Here is a 19,727-nt window from a genome sequence, read left to right as displayed (position 1 = left end):
TTGGTGAAAAGTTCTTATGGGAAAAAAAAAAAAATGTGTTTTGAGACTTAAAGAAAAGCTATGCCTGAATCCTAGTTCTCTTATGTGCAACTTTGAGCCAACTTCTTAACCTATTTGAGCTTCTATTCCCTCCTTGGTAAAGCAGAGGAAAATAGTTTCTTTCTAAGGTTGGAGAGAGGATACAATGAGATCGTGTATGGGAAGATCCTAGCATGAAGTTACATACATAGTAGGTGATCAATAAATACTACATTCTTTACTTTCTTATTTCTGGATTGAAAGGAATGGGGAGAAGAGTCCTTGTGTGTCTGTGCATGCGTGAGTGTGTGGATGTCTGTGGAGGAGGGGCAGGATATAAAACCAAAGTACTTTTTTAACAACTACAGAAACTGCAGAATGAACAACAAATGAGGAATAGCACAAACCTACAGCATATTACATATATTTTATACCGGTTGGAAATGCACCAATACCTAGCTGAGTGGGTGATCTAGATGTTGACTCTAGCAGACTCTGGCCCACCTAGCCAAAAGGAGACTTCTTTGTTCAAATAAGAGCAATGAGTATAATTTCCGAGAGCTACACAAATTGCTGCTTATTAATTGACACATTTGATAATTCACCATAGTCTCTATTAGACCATTACTGTCCACTATTTTTATGATGACTGCATTAGCAAAGCTAGCTATTACCCCTGCTTTGAAGAGGAAAATGTTCCTTAACCAGGAACAAACATCTATTCCCACTTAACAAACAAACCAAATCAATAAGAGGTTGATTAAATCCAGCGTAAGGAAAACCTTTCTTCTAGAAAAGGTTTTATCCAAGCAGTGTTTCCCAAACTGTGGCATGGGTCACAGACACAGCAGTGTGCAAGTGCCAAATCATGTGGGCTTTGTCAGAACCAACTGTTAAAACTCCAGAAATTTTTGGTTAAGGTCACTTTGGTAGCATGAAATGAACTATGCCAGGAGTATTTACACCATGGAAATAGTCAAATACCACAAATCTGAGTCTTTGAGAAAGTGAGATTTAAGGAAAGCCTTAAAATCTCGAGAGTGAGGGAATTAGCCATGGGAAGAATGTTCCAGAAGTAACAGCACAAAGGCCTTGACACTGGGGCAGGCTGGTAGGTGTGAAGAACAGCAAGCAGGCTGGTGCCATTGGAGTGAGCAGAAGACATGAAGCCAGAGGTGGATTATCAGGAGGCCAGGTGAGGAGACATGACCCAGTCTCTGTGAACGTGATCATTGTATGAGGTGAGGTATGCCAACCAACCAAGGCAAAAGGCAACATCCCCGGGGGAGAGGAGACCCTGCTCTGAAGAAAGGACTCCTTCTGCTTTCAACAACTACCACATCCACGCATTTCCTTAAATCAAATGGTTGAAACGGGACACTTACAGGGAATGTGCTCAGAGGACAGCTGCTTCTCTGTCCCCTCCCCCCATCATGCATTTGATTTAGAGAAATGGGGGGGCAAGAAAAGGGGGAGCAAGGCAAGTGTGAGCAGAAGGAATAAGCCTCTTACGGTGGGGGGGTACTCCAATCCTGGAATTATTAATGAGCCAAGAATATAAAAATCACATGGCCATAATGGAGACCAGGATGTGTAAGCCCAAGAGGCTGAGGACAATTTTCTCAGTGACACTCCCCTGGCTGCTCCAGCTCTTGAGGGGGCTTCCCTCTCCACTCCCTGTCCTGCCACGTTAGACCAAGGAGTCTACTGACTGACAGGCAAGGCCCAGGCTCAGATGGGGGGCCTTCTGTGCGAGGAAAGGACATAAAGATGGAGGGCCCAATATTACGGACGAGCAGGAACATGGGAAATGCTTGAAACTTCCAGACTGGTCTGTACTATCTATCAACTTACCTCTGATCCTCTGAAAGTCACTTATTTGTCTGTATAAATTAAATGACTTGCTCAACTCAATATGCTTATTGAGCTCTGATTCATTCCAGACACTGCTCTATCAAAGCAGAGTAAGAAACCATTCTTGCCCTCAAGGGCATCAAAAAATAGTGGGGTCAAGTATGCTGCAGAGACACAAAGTACAGTGACGAAGAGCCTAGGCTCTAGAAGCTCGATGGGGAGCTCCCCGTGGGAGCTTCACCACGGTGCCTGCCACGGCGCCTTGGCATGGAGTGGGAGCTGAGGAAACGTGTAGAGAATGAAAGAAAACAGAAGCTGAAGAACATCCCCGTGGATCATCTGACTTCTGTTCCATGCAGTGGCCTCCACACCACCCCGCTGTACACAATGACAGCAATCCTGAGCCCCCACACTTCTCTGGATGCCAACCTCAGATGACCCAAAAAGGCAAAGCTGCACAAGCCTAGCGATCTGAGGAAACCTATGAATGAAGAACTAAGCATCCCAGGAACACTCCCCTCCAAGGAGGATCATGGGAATTTTCCCAGCCTGTTCTGGGGTGTCAGCTCCATCCTGCCTGCTGAGCCTCTCACATCAGATTCACAGTCTTTCCCTCCAGCCCAGACCAGTGCAGGAGATACCCGTGTTCTCCTGCCCGGACGGCGATCAAAAAGGCTGGCTGAGGAAAACCAAGTTTTCTTTCCTGCAGGTGCCAGGCAGAATCTGATTTCAGGACTGGTAACATCAGAATTGGGTTTATCTAGACTTGACACCCTATGGTCTGCCCTTCCAATGCTTTCTTGGATTGTGGACATTCCCATGGCCTCTGAGAAACTGCCAATATGGCCAAAAGCTAAAGATGACCTTACATTGAATAGCCCAGGCCTCGAGCCAACTGCCCCAGCATTTATACTCCAGCCTTCTCTAGCCTTCTAGCAGAGCTACCCAAGGCTCAAGAAATGGGAAAATGGGAGCAGAGAGCCCTCTCCACCCAGTCAGCCAGGTTCCACCCTCTCTTGAGCCATAGGATGGCCCAGGCAGCTATAGGTGTACGGGTGGTTTACCCCAGAGCCTGCACGGAGTGCAAACGCTCATCTGTTATGTGGGAATCTAGCAGGAAAGTGAGTGACATTATCTAATTGCCAGCTAATTTACATAATTATCAAATGGCACACTTTTTATGTGGGGTTAACATCTTTGCAAATGTCTCACAATCCAGCTGCTTAGGAAGCAGGGGGGCCCCTCTCGCAACTCTGACATGCAGTCTATTTGCCATAGGCCTGGCTTGCAAGAGCTGGCTGCCATTTGCCCTTCCACCTGCTCTCTCCAGTCCCTCCACTCTCTTGAGACAGACTCAGGAGAAAGTGGGGCCTGTGTCTAGAACCAGGATGGGTATGTGAAGGCATGATGACTACTGTCTCCATGCCCAGCCCTTGCTGGTATGCCACAGTCCCCACATTGTGCTTGCCATTTTTCCCTTTAGAAATACTCATTAGCTTCCCTCTTATTCCCTTCCCCAGAACCAGAAAATCCGTATAATGGCTCTCTGTTAGTTTTACTCGCCTCCCCCTTTACCACACCCCTCACTCCACTTTGAAGCTAAAATGATTTTCACCACCAATCTCAGTCCTGGTCATTCAAGTGGGGTTTATCCCAATCCCAGATCCTACAACCCAATGTAGCCAATTAGGACATTCCAATCTCCTGCCACAGTGATTAGTTTAGGGATCAGCCTGTCACCCAAACAGAGTCAAATTAGAGTTAACCCTGGGACTTTTGCTGGAATTATTGAAAGGTCCTCTCTTCTCATCTTGCTGTCAAACTATTAGAATGAGGCCTACAGTTGATGAGAGAAACCAAAATGACCTTGTCTAAGAAAAAAGACAACAAAGGAAAAAGCAGAGCCAAGAGATGGCTAAAGACAGATTTCTAGTGATGTTTTAGCACCTAGATGCAAAAAGGCTTGAAGCCCAGCATCCAGTAGATCCTGGGGTTTCCATTATATGAACCACACTTTTTTTTTTTTTTTTTTTGCTTAAGCTAGTTTGAATTGGGCTACTAGACCTTGAAACACACTGTCATTAACATAGTGACAAGAACTTTCATTTCATATGGCCACCCATACTTGTCAGGACTCCCTGTGATCTGAGACACATGTCAGATGGCTCACCCCTACCACCAACGCTCCACACGCCCTCTTGTCCATGTCTTTGGGTGAAGGCATAGGATGTGGGCATGCCCTACCCCTAGGTGCTTTGGAGGGGAATGCAGGCTTGCCCTTGTACCACAGCCTCAGAGAATCACTAAGATTAAGTCAACTGTGCCCTGCCTGATACTACACAATTAGGGCAGCCTCACATGCTCAGTCCTCTCGACCTTAATGCAACAGTAAAGACTCCACAGCAGACACTGAGGGAGGTAAAGGCAGTAATTCTCTCCAAGACATGAAAGCAGTTCAGGATAACTATGTACAGCATGGGCCTTGACATCAGGCAGAGCTAGATTTAAACCCAGACTCATTATTATAGCTATTTTGCCTGGGGCAGCTCTCTGAGCCTCTGTTTGTTCATCCAAAAAAATGGAATGATAATACCTATCTCATAGAGTAGTTTTGAATTTTATTAAATTTTTAAAAGTATAGAGGTACAACTACTTCTGGCAAATTGTGTGACAGGAGCTACTAAAGCTGAGTATTTTTACCCCATGACTCTACAAATCCCTTCCTAGGTATACATCGACAGAGATGCTTACTTATGTCCAACCAAAGAAATACAGGACCATGTTTATAACAATGCTATTCACAATGGCCAAAACCTAGAAAATAACCAAATGCCCATCTGCAGTAGACTGGATAAATCCATTGTAGTCTAGTCATGCAAAATGCTATTGGGCAGCGAGAATGACTGGTGTTCATCTCCAGAGAGCAATATGGCTGAATCTCACAGCAGGGTACACACCGAATGTGTTCCATTTATATAAGGTACAAAAAGAGGCAAATTTACTCTATGCTGTGAAATGCCAGAATAGTGGTTACCCTTGGGGAAGTTGATGACTAGAAGAAGGCAAAAAGGTAAAGGAGTTCTATTTCTGGATCTGGGTGATGTTGCACGTTGGGTTCAGTTTGTAAAAATGCACTGGTTGAGCATGATGTATGCACTTTTCTATATATATATTATTCTCCAAGTCAAAGCCAATCCTTTATCTGGGAAAATACAGGCAAAGAGCCACCAGGTCTTCCAACAGGGAGCCCACTGTCCTTCTCTCCTCCCAGTCCACGCTGTACCTCAGCTCCCTCTTTCATGACTTATTCATGTCCAAGAATACTACCCTTCCTATTCTTTCTTCTTCCCCTGAAATCTGCTGAGCTGCATCTAGTCTTAAAGGTGCCTCGGCCACCAAACTTACCCTACCCTCTGTTTGCTGGCCTTACCCCTCCTGGAAAGGGAAGGGAGATAAGGAAGGCCTCCAAAGACCTCAACTCCAGTCTATCAAATGGACCTCTAGGGAAGGGTGTTTGGACCTTACATTGTGCTGAAAAAAGGACAGGGATGTGGGGAGAAGAGAATTTTTTAAAGCCTTGAACTATAATACCTTTTTTAAAAACAATTTTCCATAAAAACTAGGAAGTAGTCATGTCAGACTAACCTAAATTCCTTTTCTGTCAAGAATACTAATCTTTTATAGTAGAGACACACAGGAGTTATAATACATATGGACTTCAGCCAATCTTTTTGAAAAGTTTCTCATGCTATGAGGACTATAAGGTGGACAGAACCAACAAGACGTGTCACTGGCGAAACAACAGCATCCAAAGAGGGTGAGCAGCTTCTGGTGTGAGATCAGGCCTTGCCCTATTCCTCATATTCATTAAGAGCTTGGGTGGGACTGGTCATGTTTGGGGGTGACCTGACACTAACAGTCAGTGAGCATCCCAGATGACGCTGTGGGATCTCAAGAGGTCACGTAGGCTTAAACAGCCTACGTCTAGTAGGACGAACTTTGATGGAGATAAATGGAAAGCTATACAGCTTGATCCTCCAAAATAAACCACCCATAAACCTGGAAGGTATAATTTGTAACTGAAAATTAGAACTAAGGAATCAAGTAGACAAGAGGAGACGAGAGAGAGAGAGAGAGAGAGAGAGTGCATGTGTTCTGTGAATGCCAGATAACCAAATGCAATTTTAGATTACATGAATTAAAATATAACTTACAGGAAAAGGGAGATGATCATTTGTGTCAATTTGATCATTAGATTTTTATTATGAGCCCCACTCTTTGAGAGAGGTGTAGGTAAGCTGGTAGGTAGTAAATTGAAAGGAAGCTTTTTTGTTAACTTTTTTTTTAGCCATAGAGCATCCATGATATAGAGAGAAAGATTTAAAAATAATAACTCAAATCCTGCAAGGCACTTACGTGCTAGTAGAAAGGAAAGACATGAGCCTAAATCATATAAGGAGGTAGATCAAAGCTGAGGGGCAGGCTCTATCAAGTATGGGCTCAAAATGGCAGTGGTCCATCTCTAGGGTCCAAATAGAACACTGGTGCTAGGGTAAATGCCCCTTTCACAGAAGTCAAAAGCATGGGCTTTGGAGCCAGACTTCCTGGGTTCAAATCCCAGACTCACTACTTGCTGCCTATGTGACCCTGAGCAAGTCACTTGCACCCTATGTGCCTCAGGTGCCTCATCTCTAAAATGCGGATGATAATAATGAGTTGCCCTAGCAAGGCCCCTACTGTAAGGTAAAGCCCTTAGAACAGTGCTCAGCATGGATAAGTACCAAGTAAATGTCAGCCACCACCGCTGCCACTTGGTTACTGTGGTCCTTGATGTTCATACTTCATCCCAGCAGCATGGCTGACGCTGGTACCTCTCACCTGGCCTGCTCAGAGACAGTAAGCTGGGTAGACGGACATCTTTTAATATTCATCCCAATGACAGAGACAATGTTAAGAGTCATACCTGAGCCTCTTCAAATGAGAAACCTTTGGAGGGACCACAGTGTCTGGGCTTATGGAGGCAACTCAGTAGTAGCATGAGCAGCATCTTCAGGTGTCTGAAGTGTTCCTACATTGGAAGAGAGATCCCACAGATTCTCTGTGGCCCTCAAAGATAGGATTCCGCCTAGTGAATAAAGTTGAGCAAGAGTATTTGAATCTTTATCTTACACACAGACCACCTCAAGATGAAGTGGGCTTCCGTGTCATTGGAGATATTCCAGAAGAGGCTAGACAGCCTTTGGAGTTGTCCAGTACTCGACAGGTGTTCATGTAGTGCAATAGAGTCCAGAAGAACAGGAGGTGACTGGCCTGGTGAAGTCAGTGAAGACTTCTCAGAGAAGGAGAACTTAATGGAAATTTGAAGGATAAGTAGAGCATAGGCAACTGGGAAGAAGTCTGGTGGGGGTGGGGGGAGACCCTGGACTGGGGGGTCAGAACCAGGCTCCATCTTTCCACTAACTATTGGCCAAATGAACTTTTGGAAAACTATTATCTATCCAATTTTTAGTTCTTCTCTTTTAAATTAGAGAGAACAATGAATACACCTTCCAGGATGTTGTGAACATCAGAGGAGGTAAAGGACTACATAGTGCAAGGTAATAATCATGTCTTCTTACCATGCCTTGACAAGTCTCTAAGGTTCATATCAAAAGCAATCCATGGCTTTAATCTCTGCCCCTGTCAACCACCTCTACTCCATCCCCAAGGGACCCCTGAGTTGTCTCGTGGGCAAAATGCAACAACAAACTCTTGCCCACAGACGGCAGGACTCAGGCCTTGCAAGGTGCCAAGAGCTTCCCCAGCATCCCAGGTGCAGCCAGGAACCCAAGAAGCTGTGGTCATTCACAATTCAGACTCCTCCCTTCTCCCGTCCTCTCCTCTCCCAGCCAGTGGGCCTACCCAGCCCAGAATTCTAAGCCATGGGTTGGGAAGCCATCTGGCTGCAGGGAGAGTTAATAATTTATAATGAAGATAATCACCCTTCAAGATCCTCGCCTCTTGGGACCATTAAAAAAGATTCAATTGAGAGTCAGTGAGTTCTTTACATGAGGGTACAGGGAGAAGGAGGGAGGGGAGGGTTGGAGGTGGGGAGGAATAGAGGAGGAGAAAGGGAGGGGGAAAATCAACTAGATGTTTAGCCGATCTGCCCCCCTAAAGGAGGTAGGGGAAGAGGGAAATTATTCAGTCCAAGAAGACAATCTGATCCAGCTTTCACAGCACCAGCCCAGCAAGAGTGCAATTTACAGGTCTTTTCTCCTAGCCAACTCTCTCTATACAAAGGGGAAAAAAATCAAACACATGCAAGAGATGGGGAGAGAGATGCAGACAAGAGAAAATAAGCCTGCCCAGCAATCATGTCTGGGGCTGCTGGGATGGCTCTCTCTGTTCTCTTTCCAGGGCACAGTAAGGCCCCCACTGTGCTAATTATTCCCATTACTTGACAAATTCTCCATTAACAAAGCAAGTAGTGCCGGATCTGGCAGGGGGATATGCAGAGGCTCCGGACAGACTAGAGCTGTTCAGACCCAGACCAGACAGCCCCCAGCTTCACCATGGTGCAAATGTGGGGCACAGCCCCATCTGTGGGGTTCACCTCGGAGGTGTGAGGTGCAGAGCATGCTTCTTCCAGTGTCATGCAATGGTTGAGGGTGGGAAATGTGAGTGAAGGAAGCAGGGACAGGGACGTGCCCAGGAATGCCATCTCTAGTAAGGGCTATAATGTGGGTGAGGGCCAAGCCTGGGAGTCTGGGGCAGGCTAAGGGCAGCCTCTGAGAAGGGGACAGAGCTGATCAGTGTGTCCAGGACCAAAGACAATGGCCACTGGGTGCTCCCATGATTTTGGAAAGCTACTGGTAAGGCTGTTCCACAGTTCTGGCTTCACATGCATCTTACACCAGAAGTACTCCTATCACACTTACATTGTGCAAGGCATACTCCAAGTACGTTACACCTGAAATCATTTAATTCCTGAAGAAACTGAAGAAGTGTACCTATTATTATCCCTGTTTTATAGATGAGTGAACGGAGATCTCCAAGAGATTAAATAATTTTTCCAAAGTCATGCAGTTCATAAGGGGCAGATCTAGGTCTGGCTACAAGTCCATGCCACGGCCCCATCTAATCTACCACATCCCCTTCTCCACCCTTAGGGTCCCTGGCTCTTTGGCAGAAAATTCCAGACTTTACCCAGTGACCCAAGACCTCATAGGGGAGAGCTTTGGCTACACTGATCAATTCAGTTCTACCAGTATGTGTCTCTCCTAGACCCTGTACCAGCCTCCTACACAGTGTCCCTGCCTCGTCCTTGCCTCTTATGGGATATCTTCTGCACAGCAGTCAGAGTGACCTTTAAAATAGAAGCCATCACTCCCTCATTCAAAACTCTCCAATGATTTGTCTACATACTCAGAATAAGTATGTCAATATAGTCGATGATATTGTAACAGTGTTGTATGGTGACAGATGGTGACTACACTTGTGGTGAGCATAGCATAATGTTTAAACTTGTCGAATCACTATGTTGTACACCTGAAATGTGTACAACATTTGTAACATAATGTAGCACTGTGTATCAACTACACGCAAATAAAAAAAAATTTAAAAAGATAAGTCCTCCCTGTCTTCCATAAGACCCTACTTGGTCTGCCCCCCAGCTATCTCTCCAAGCTCATTCACTACTTCTCACTGGGCCCCAGACATGCCACCCCCTTGGTGTTTTCAGAAATCACCAAGTACAATTCAACCTCAGAGCCTTTGGTTTTGCTACTCCCACTGCCCAGAATGCCCTTCTCCAAACCCTCTCATGTTGTATTCCTTCTTCCCACCCCAGAGCTCTACTCCAGTGCCTCCTCTATCTAAACTAGCTTTGGGGGGGGGGGGATAATAAAAAAATAAAATAGCTTTGGGGGTACTGGTTAGTACTCTTCAGTCTTCTCTCCTTCCATACTTTGTGGGAGAACTGTCCCTCCACATCTTCCCATCCTACCTGTTCCCAAAGAACTTAGAAGAGGAGATACAGGTACCATCACCAAACAACCAGACCTTAGCTCCTACCTTTACTCAAGGAGTCACTGCCTGAGAGAGAGAGGCGGCCAGAGGACAGGGATCTAAGCCCCGTTGGTGGCCGGGCAGTACACAATGACTCAATGAGCCCACCTGTTGCAACACCCCCAGGTTCCCACTGACCACTGCCCCCACTTCTACAGGGTATAAATTGTTCCAACCCTCATACTCTGTCCTGCAGAGAGGCATAAACACATGAGGCAGAAAGAGAAAAAAGGAAGGCTTGGGGCAGCAGGAGAAGACACAGCAAGGGGGCAATCTGGGGACTCTCCCTGACCAGGGCAAGTATTAGCAACTGACGAGCTTTGAAGGTGGGTATGGTGCCTGGCACAGAGTAAGCTATAGACGAATGTTTGTTGACTGGATTAAGGGGAGGAAGCAGGTGGAAGTGTGGAGAATTCAAAGGAGAGACTTGTGAGTCAGACAATTGGCAGACTGGCTCTAGAACTCTACCCTGACAATGTAACAGACACAACCATTCACCCTACCACATACCCACCCAGAGAGAAAGAATATCATAGCTGGAGAAGATCATAGAGACCCGGTTCAAACCCCTCATTCTGTAGGTGAGGAAGGAAGGACTCCAGGGACAGTCAAGCAAGATTCTAAGATCATACAACTGGGCAGTAGCAGAAATGGCACTAGGGCCCAGGTATTGGGAACTTTTGAGATATTTCCATGAGAACAGGGACTTTCCTATCTTAGGCCACCAAAGCCCTTATTTCTTCTAAAAAAAAAAAAAAGAAGAAAGAAACAGTATACCAAACCCCAAAATATGACAGTTAGAAGCAGAGCTGCTCTGTAGAAGTAGAAGGTGAAATCTTGCCTCCAGGACTCCACCTTTACTTGGACAATGGTCCTCAAGATTTCATCATAAAAAACCCTGAAGTCCTAGAGAGCACAGGTTCAAAACCACTGTACCACACCAACTTCAACATCTATGGGAATATCCCTAAAATCTCCTACTTTCCCCTCAAAAAGCCACAAAGGAAGTGTCATTTATATAAACCCTTCTTGAACAGAGTTGCCTTTTCATTCATACTAACTTGGGACTCAGTCTCATAACTTTGGCATAACAGAGGTCCTACCATCAGTAAATACCCATGCAAGGGACACAGTCCTTGCGTTTACCCCCCCACCCCCGCATGAAATAGGGCTGCTCATCATTTGTCCTAAGCCTCCCTCCAATAAATTTCAAGAGGCATCCTTGTCCCCAGGTTCTAGTGTTCTAGGATTTGGTTAAGAGCTAGACTCTGGAGTCAGACAGCACTGGATTCTTATCCTAGATCCACCACATAGGAGCTATGTAACCTACGGCAATTACTTAATCCCTCTGAACCTCAGTGTTCTCGTTTATAAAGGAGAGGTAATACCATTACCTGCTTTCCTAATTTGGCTATTGTAAATAATGCTGTTATAAACACAGGGGTGCATGGATCTCTTTGAATTAGTGTTTTTGTATTTGGGGCAGCACGTCAGTCCCATAATGTGGGGACCTATTAGATAAGGAAGGTGAATACATGAATCCTCCTTTCACGTGTCCACAGTACACTCACTAGTCAATCACAGAACCTTTCTATTGAGCCAGATGGAACCTCAGATCCTTCTCAACCAACCAGTCTAGGCATGTACTACCCACCCATCAATACAACAGGCATGTGAAATGAAACCTTCGGGCTCATCCTGCAGTAATTAACCACACGCGGATGGTACACAATGGACCCACCTATGCCAGACTCTGTCCTCTAACAGTGAGTTCTTATATAATGACGAACCTCTACATCTAGGGCTGCTAATCCAGAATTTGCAATTATTCAAATGCAGTTCCATTATCCTCAAAGGGTTGAAAGTTCTGATTACATCTTTCTCTACAAAGTTCTAGGTTTCACTTAACAGTAAAAATATTTTAAAGTTTTTAAGATTAAAAAAAAATCAACAGGGGCGCCTGGGTGGCTCAGTTGTTGAGCGTCTGCCTTCGGGTCTGCCCAGGGTCCTGGGATTGAGCCCCGCATTGGTCTCCTTGCTCAGCCGGGAGCCTGTTTCTCCCTCTCCCGCTCCCCCTGCTTGTGTTCCCTCTCTAGCTGTCTCTCTCTGTCAAATAAATAAAATCTTAAAAAAAAAAAAAATCAACAATTCTACCACCATGGCTTCAACTTCAGGGCTCTGTGAATAATCCTGGCATGTTTACGGTCTTTTGTTTATGATACATTATTATACAATCAGGACTAACACAACCTGTAATTTTGCATTAATTTTCCCACTTTACTTATTAGTATCTATTTATATCTTAGTTTTTAAAAATATGCTATGCTTAAAAGATAACAAAACTACATCTCCTTTTAAAAATACCCTATAACTCCATCTCTATGCTAAGCCAGGTTAGGCTTTTGTTATTCCAACCCAGGGAAATCTTTGTATGTGTTCCAAAGCTGAGTGCTAAGACAGGGTAGCCAGAGGATGCTAAGAGGTCACAATATTTATTATATTCAATACAACCCACACCCATTCATTTATTCATTCAACAAACCTCCAATAAATACCTGCTACTCACCAACCAACATGTAAGGCCCCAAAGCCCCAGAGATCCCAGCAAAAGCTTAGGGAGTGAGGGGAGACAGATAGGGAGCAACAATCACAAGAAGAGGTGATGGATATTTTAATAAAGATATATGAGCGCTATATGAGCACAAAAGATGAGCCAGTGACTGGCCAAGAGATACAAGAAGGCTTCTGAACGGTGCTTCAAAGAATGAGGGGTTTTGCTAGACCAAGCCACAGGGGAGATATACCAGCAGAGGGAAAGCATGAACAATGGTGGAAGGGAAATGTGAAAGATCAAGGAGTATTTAGGAAGCAAAAAGAAGTCCTATCTGGGGGCTCCTCGGTGGCTCAGTCAGTTAAGCACCTGCCTTCGGCTCAGGTCATGGTCTCAGGATTCCGGGATCAAGCCCTGTGCCGGGCTCCCTGCTAAGGGGCGAGTCTGCTTCTCCCTCTCCCTCTGCCCCTACCGCCTACCCCCTGCTAGTGCTCTCTCTCTTAAATAAATAATAAAAATAAAATCTTAAAAAAAAGTTCTATCTGGCTGGAATGTAGGGTGGACGGGATGTAAGAGTGGAAGAAAACATTAAGCTAAAAAGTCAGGTTAGGAACAGAGTTGTAAAGGTCCTAGGTATGAAGCTAAGGAAGTCTTGGGGAGCCACTGTGTTTTAATTAGTAAGGGAACTGGTTTTGAAGCAGACAGACCAATTAGCAGATCATTGCTGTTATCCAGAGGCGATATGAGAAGGACCTGAACTCGATCCCTATACCAAGTCTTAACCCTACATGGCCATTCCCCATACACCTGAACAGCCACACTGATCCCATACCTGAGACCACATCCTATCCAAGTGGATAATCCAAAAAAAGGGAGAAAGAAGCTAATAGCCCCTGCTCTAGATTCAGTGCCATAACCCAGAACTGCCTGGTTTGTGGAATTCTTGATTCTAGCCTATGTTGACATGTCCAGACCTCTCAGCCTCTGGCCACACCCTTACACAGCCCAGTCTCTTTGTCCCCAAGCCTCTAGAGAGAAAGTCATCCTGGATGCCTCAAATCCTCCCTGGGGTTCAGGGTGCTCAGCTGCTCTGGGAAGAGTGGACCAAAATAGAAGCTTAGTAGGTATGAACCAATCCTGAAACCTTAACATCCACTTCCAACATCATCAGGACAAAGAATAACCAGATGCCTGAACACTTTGAGTGCTCTAAAAAGCACTTCCTGAGTACAGGGAAAAAACAAAACAAAAAACATTAAGTCTGGTGCAATCATGTCCATGAAGTTGGGACGGGGATGACCTTCAGAAGAAACTGTAAGGATTAGTCCACTAGAACTAGCATAAACCCACACTTCCTAAAGTACGCTCCTCAGGAAACCAGTCCCATGAGATGCTCTAAAAACAAAAACAAAAAGAGGAGAAAGAAAAAGTCTTCGTGGTAAATATGTTTCAGAAACATTGCTATTCATACAATGTTTGTTGATAACAAAATTCATATGTGGAAGCCTGGTCCCCAGTGTGATGATATTAAGACATGGGGCCTCTGGGAGGTCAGTAGGACCTGAAGGTGAAGCCCTTGTGAATGGAAATAGGGCCCTTATAAGGGCCAACATCAAAGATCTTGCTTCTTCCTCTCTCTGCTCTCCACCATGTTTGGATACAAGAAGACAGTCATCTACAAACCAGGAAGCGGGTCCTCACCAGAAGCCAGATCCGCCAGGACCCTGATCTTAGACTTTCCAGCCTGTGGAACTGTGAAAAATAAATATTTTCTGTTTAAGGCACCTACTCTATGCTATATCTGTTATAGAAGCCCAAACTAACTAGGCATCAAACAGTTTTCTGATTTTAGAGACTGGCAATGAACAACAGAATATTGAGGCTCCAAGAAGCCTTATAGAAAAGAAACCTGAATAAATCTGGTCAAGCCTCCTTCTTTTGCAGATGAAGCAAACTGAGGCTTGAGCCACTTCCATACAGCTCTGCATTGTTAGCTACTGTTCCCTATGCTGCAAGTGAAGGTAAGCGACCATCTGGCAAGAACTATGTCTCACTGTCTATGAATGCCCAGAGTCTGGTCACCTGCATGATAGTCAAGAGATCCCTAAATATTTGTGGACTATGAAAGTTTGGAGTTCTTTTAAGTGGAGACATATATACAAGCTTTTAAGTTTCTTATCACTCATCCATTCATCCACTCAAAATATTTATTGTGCACCAATTATGTTGTGTGTGCTGTCAGCAGTGGGGATAGGGCTAAGAATAAAACAGGCTCAGCCTTTACCTTCAGCGAGCTTATAGCCTAGTAGGGGAGGGAAGGTCAAGAACACTCAAAATTATTAAGAGGCTCTGCAGAGAGAGAAAGAATAGGTTTGAGGTATTTTACCCCCATCCATCTTTCTCCTAGAGTCTCTCTTTCCAAGGATGGATGTTATTGCTATTACTGGATCTCCATTAAAATAGTTTCCTTCCCACACCCACCCTCTTGCTTCTTTATTTGTAGTACCAAAAAAAAAAAAAAGTCCCCAACACCCTGTCAGAGTAAAAGCAATTGTGAAATCCCAAGTATAGTATGGAGCTGTGACCGCCTCTCCCTGGAAACATCTCCTCCCCGGGAAGCATCTGTCCTCCTCAGTTAGTCAGAAAGATCCAGCACGCAGAGCCCCATTCAAGGCAATGTGGGGGCTGGTCTTTACAACACCTTCCCAAAATAATAAGTCTCCGAAAGAGTTTACCTTGGGTCAGCCCAAGCTCTTCTGGCAGCTGTGTGTGTGTTTGTGTGTGTGTGTGTGTGTGTGTGTTTGTGTGTGTGTGTGTGTTCTGCCACTTTTATTCCTAAGTCTAGGACTGTTCAGGCACGTGCTCTCTGACTCTGGGTAGCCAGCTGCCTCCTGATGCCTCTTTTGAACCCTTCCCTCTGTGATCTCTGGAATTCCTGCTGTTCATATTTGACTCCTCACAATACAAAATCCTGTATCTTCTCTAATCAAATGATTTCTTTGCCAAACATTCTCAGTTAGGGCCACTTGTATCTCAGGATGGGAGCAAAGCAGATAGCATCTTTTCCTCCTACTTTTGCCATTCAAGGGTCCTATGGCATCTGCAACCCATCCTCTCTCCATACTCAGTGTTTATCTACCACTTGTGGTCAATTAGGTTATTGTGCAAAAAATTTCACTCATCACCCCATCTATCTCCATAGGTGGAGTACTTCCCCACCCCTTGACTTTGGCCAAAGAAATATTAGAAGGCATGACATGACTAAAGGTTTGAAAAGTACTTGCTCCTTTGTACCTCTGCTATCATGATGAAAACAGCCTGGGCTAGCCTGCCAGTCCCAAGAGGTGAATGACCAGAGCCATTCTAGCCAGCCACCCCAAGCATGACCAACCTATATCAGCCAAATCCCATACAACCTGCAGATGCAAGATCAATGAATTACCCAGATAAGTCTGGCCTAAATCAACCATCTCCTGGTATAGAAATTGAATTAGTGCTTACTATTGCATGCCACCAGTAATTTTTGTGGTTCTCTATTATACAGTAATAACTGACCAATACATCACCCCAAGATTACTCTGTCACATTCACTGATATGTTTAAATCCTAGCTAACAGTCCCCTTCTGCACCTTGACTCCAACCACTGTGTCAAATGTCCATGTATACAGTTGTTCTAGTTTCACAGCCCCATGGTTTCTTCTGCTTTCGTAACCTTCCTATCATCTTTACTCCCTTCATACCCACCTGGACTTTGAGTCACCCAGAACTACTTCTCCACCACTTATCTCAGAAAAACCTTATTTCTATTTTCCATCTCTTCCTAATTACCTTCTTTGACCTATAAAGCCATAGCAGTTCCAACTCTTCCCACTCTCTCCATGTATCACCCCTTCCTCACCCCCTTAACTCCTGACCTAGACAGGGCTTCATGGCCAACCATTCCCTCATGCCACAGACTCCCAACACCCTCATCCCGACAGTCCTCCCCCATGGAGGACATCTAAGCACCCACCCCCTTCCTCCTGAGTAACTAATCAGTACCAGAAACCAACAGCCCACCATGCCAGTGAGTGGAACTCTAATTCTGTCCCTCTTGATTCTGGTGGCTCAATAACCCTTAAACTTTTTCTCAATCTGCTTTCTTCTTCAGTTCTGCCAAACCCTTTCCCCCTTCTTCACTCAGTAGATGCCACAGGGGCTTCCATTTTATGGGGGAAAGTGAGGTCTGCGGATGCACAGGCCTGCATGTCTCTCCCCTTCAGCTCACTTTTCTCCCAACTGCTTGCCCCACTCTTCCCTTCTCAATGAAAAACAGTCCCTTCCAGACTGACTCCCCCATTCTCTATCTCCAAGCTCTCACCTCCTTGTTCTATCATTACCTTCCCTGAACTTTCCTCTCTACCCCGTTGCTCATCCCTTTCTCACCTGACCCACTGCTCAGTCACAGGCTTGGAACCTTAAAATGAAACAAAACCTTCCTTCTTCCTTTACCTCTGGAATATTCTATAATTCTTCTCTCCATCAAGACATATAATCCCCACTTCTCCCTTTCTATCCTTATCTTCTGTAGCTGGCTTCTGTCCCCAACACATCCTCAACTCACAGAGCTCTTTCTAAGGTTACCAGTGTCTTTGGAAATACCCAAACAAGAGCCTCTTCTCAGGCACCCTCCAAGACCTGTCTGTTTGTTGCTTTTGGCCCTGTTGACCCCTTCTGTGAATCTCCTGCCTCCTTGAAAATCACTCTGCCTGTGAAAGTAACTTTTAATTGCCCTCTCCCCACCCCATCCTTTGGATGTCAGTGTCCCCTGGAGCTCTGTCCCCAAATTCCTTCACCACCTACACACTCCTGGTCCTTGATGTCCCCCAGGCAACTCAGACATACCTTAACTAAAACCTATTTATTATTTTCCTTGTCCACACCCTGCCTTAACTATTCCTTCTGATTTGTTATCTTCCCTAATATCATCATCCATTCGGTAGGCCCAATTGCCAACCTAGGCATTATCCATTATCCTCACCTCTCTCTCACTACCCCACATCCAATCAATCTTCATGTGTCCCTATGTCATCTCAACACCTCCTATTTCCTTCTCTCTCCTCTTTCTACATCCCTCGCCCCTCCTTCTCTTTCCACACCACTCAGTTCAAGCACATCTCTTTCATTTGGATTATTTCAAATGATCTTAGTACTTGCAACTTCTTCCTACTTCCAACCCTCCTTATACACCGCTTCCAAGACAGAATTAACTTTCTAAAATTCACATTTAAACATATCACTTGCATGCCTCTAAAGAAACTCCAAAGGCTTCCTTGTCGGTTGCCAATAGGAAAGAGTCCAATCTCCTTAGATTCAGACTCCAGGATCAGCTAACATTTTTGAAAGCTTACTGGATACGAAGCACTGTTGTCATTTTATCCCTGAAGAAATCCAGCGTTGTATTATTACCTGCACTTTAGGGATGGGGAAATTGAGACTTCAAGGCTAAGTAACTTGTCTAAGGTCACACAGCTAGGAAGTAGCTAAGATCAAACCCTTGGATTGAGGTGCCTTCCATTGTGTCCTGTAGTGGTTAGCCTTTGAAATTAATAATTTGGACTTTGGCTACATGATGTTCTATGTTTATCTAATTAAGTTTCTCAAAAGTGGCCTCCTTTTTCTATATTTCTCACCCTATCCAATTTCTGCTGGAAACCAAAATCTGAAGGGACCTCACTTTAATCCTGGGTTTTCTGGTCCTATCAACCTTAAATTATTATAGAGTTAAAAATCCTCAGGCAAACACCAAAAGGTTCTCAGCATCAGATATGACACAAAATTTCCAGAGGGATCCCACCATCCTCTGGAAATAATCACCTTTTCAACCTCCTATACTCCCAGGAAGGTCTTCATGCTCCCACCAACTGATAGAAACTTTGTCTCCAGCAGACTTTCTTTTGCAAGCTGCTGTGAAACTCAGAGGGACTGTTCAGCTAGAGTTCAAGGGGCCCTTGTGGCTTTACCACCTCTAGGCAGGGCTGTGGGAGGTGGTAGAACAAGGTTGGAAGGGGTAGTGTGGGTACAGGAGTTGGAGCTAGCTTTGTGAGCTTTGCCAAGTTGGGCCTCAGTTTGCTCATCTGGGAAAAGGGAACAAAAACAACCACAAAGCACAGGGACATCTGGAGGACAAAATAAAATTCTGTATATGAAAAACACTTATAAATGCAAATTATTACTAGCCCAAAGCAGTCTATTCACACCTGGGCCAAAGAAAAGACAATTAGCCCCAGAAAAAGACAATTAATGTGATACTTTAGGGGGAAAAAAAAATCTGTCTTTGAATATAATTACTTTTACACTTGCTTGGAAAATCTCTATCCAATCTCAAGAGGGTTAAAAATAAGGAAGGGAGACACATCCATGCTGAAAATCGTAGCAAAAATAAAACCAATTAAAGTTTTTACATCTTGCTCTCTAAAAATTTTTAATCAAACTTGCTCCTCTTTTTTCTCTTTCATTGGTCATCTTGACAGAAAATTCCCCACATTAGCCTTTTATAGGAGCAGTTATCAGTAACCATGCTGAGCTTTTATTATCTGGAGTAGCTGCTGGAGGGATGCTGTTGAGGAAAAGGAAGTAGTAAACAGGGAGGAAGAGCCCAAGTTCAGAACACAGAAGGAGGTGGGAGGCCCCGAGAACTCTGACCCAGGTACACAAGCCTTGGAGTGGCAGCAGGAGCAGGAAACAGGCTAAACAGGAAAGAGTGTGTGGAAAGGGCATGTCAACCCTGTAACCTCATGGCATTTTAGGCATTGTCCCTTATGGGCTGAGTGGAAATCACTTCAAAGGCTTCTTTATCTCTTTCCCCAGTCCCAGCAAGGCCAAAGATGGGTGTTTCTTCTCTTTGTAAAGACCTCCCAAAAGAATCTGCATACATATTGTTGCCTTCTCCTTTTCCAGCATTTAACTACCCTAGGTGCCAGAAAGTTCTTTCTGGAATGTAAAGAATCTCTCTTGCTCTGTGCTTGGGAGTCTGTCCGATGATAGCCTCCTTCCCATTCATGAAGGTTTACAGGGCTTCCTACTGAAAGGAGCTTTTAGACATCACTTACTATTGCTCCTTCCTTTCACTGATGAAGGGACCCAGGCCCAGGGAGGCTAAGTGATGCCCCAACCAGCTGTCCCATTTCCTCTTTTCTTCATAGAGCTGATGTTCCAAAAATTTAACTTTTTCAGTTCCTTGGAAGAAATACATAAGAATTATCCTAACCACAG

At 44.7% G+C, this 19,727-nt stretch overlaps 1 protein-coding gene across 14 annotated transcripts in view; it reads right to left on the bottom strand.

Moving 5' to 3' along the window:
- Positions 1-19,727, bottom strand: part of NRXN3 (neurexin 3) — a 1,527,623-nt gene that overhangs the window by 1,464,058 nt on the left and 43,838 nt on the right. The gene's annotated exons all lie outside the window — the stretch shown is intronic.

The sequence above is a fragment of the Phoca vitulina genome, unplaced genomic scaffold, assembly GCF_004348235.1.
Source record: "Phoca vitulina isolate PV1807 unplaced genomic scaffold, GSC_HSeal_1.0 scaffold7, whole genome shotgun sequence".
Classification (NCBI taxonomy): Eukaryota; Metazoa; Chordata; class Mammalia; order Carnivora; family Phocidae; genus Phoca; species Phoca vitulina.
This window is presented reverse-complemented; position numbering and strand designations above follow the sequence as displayed.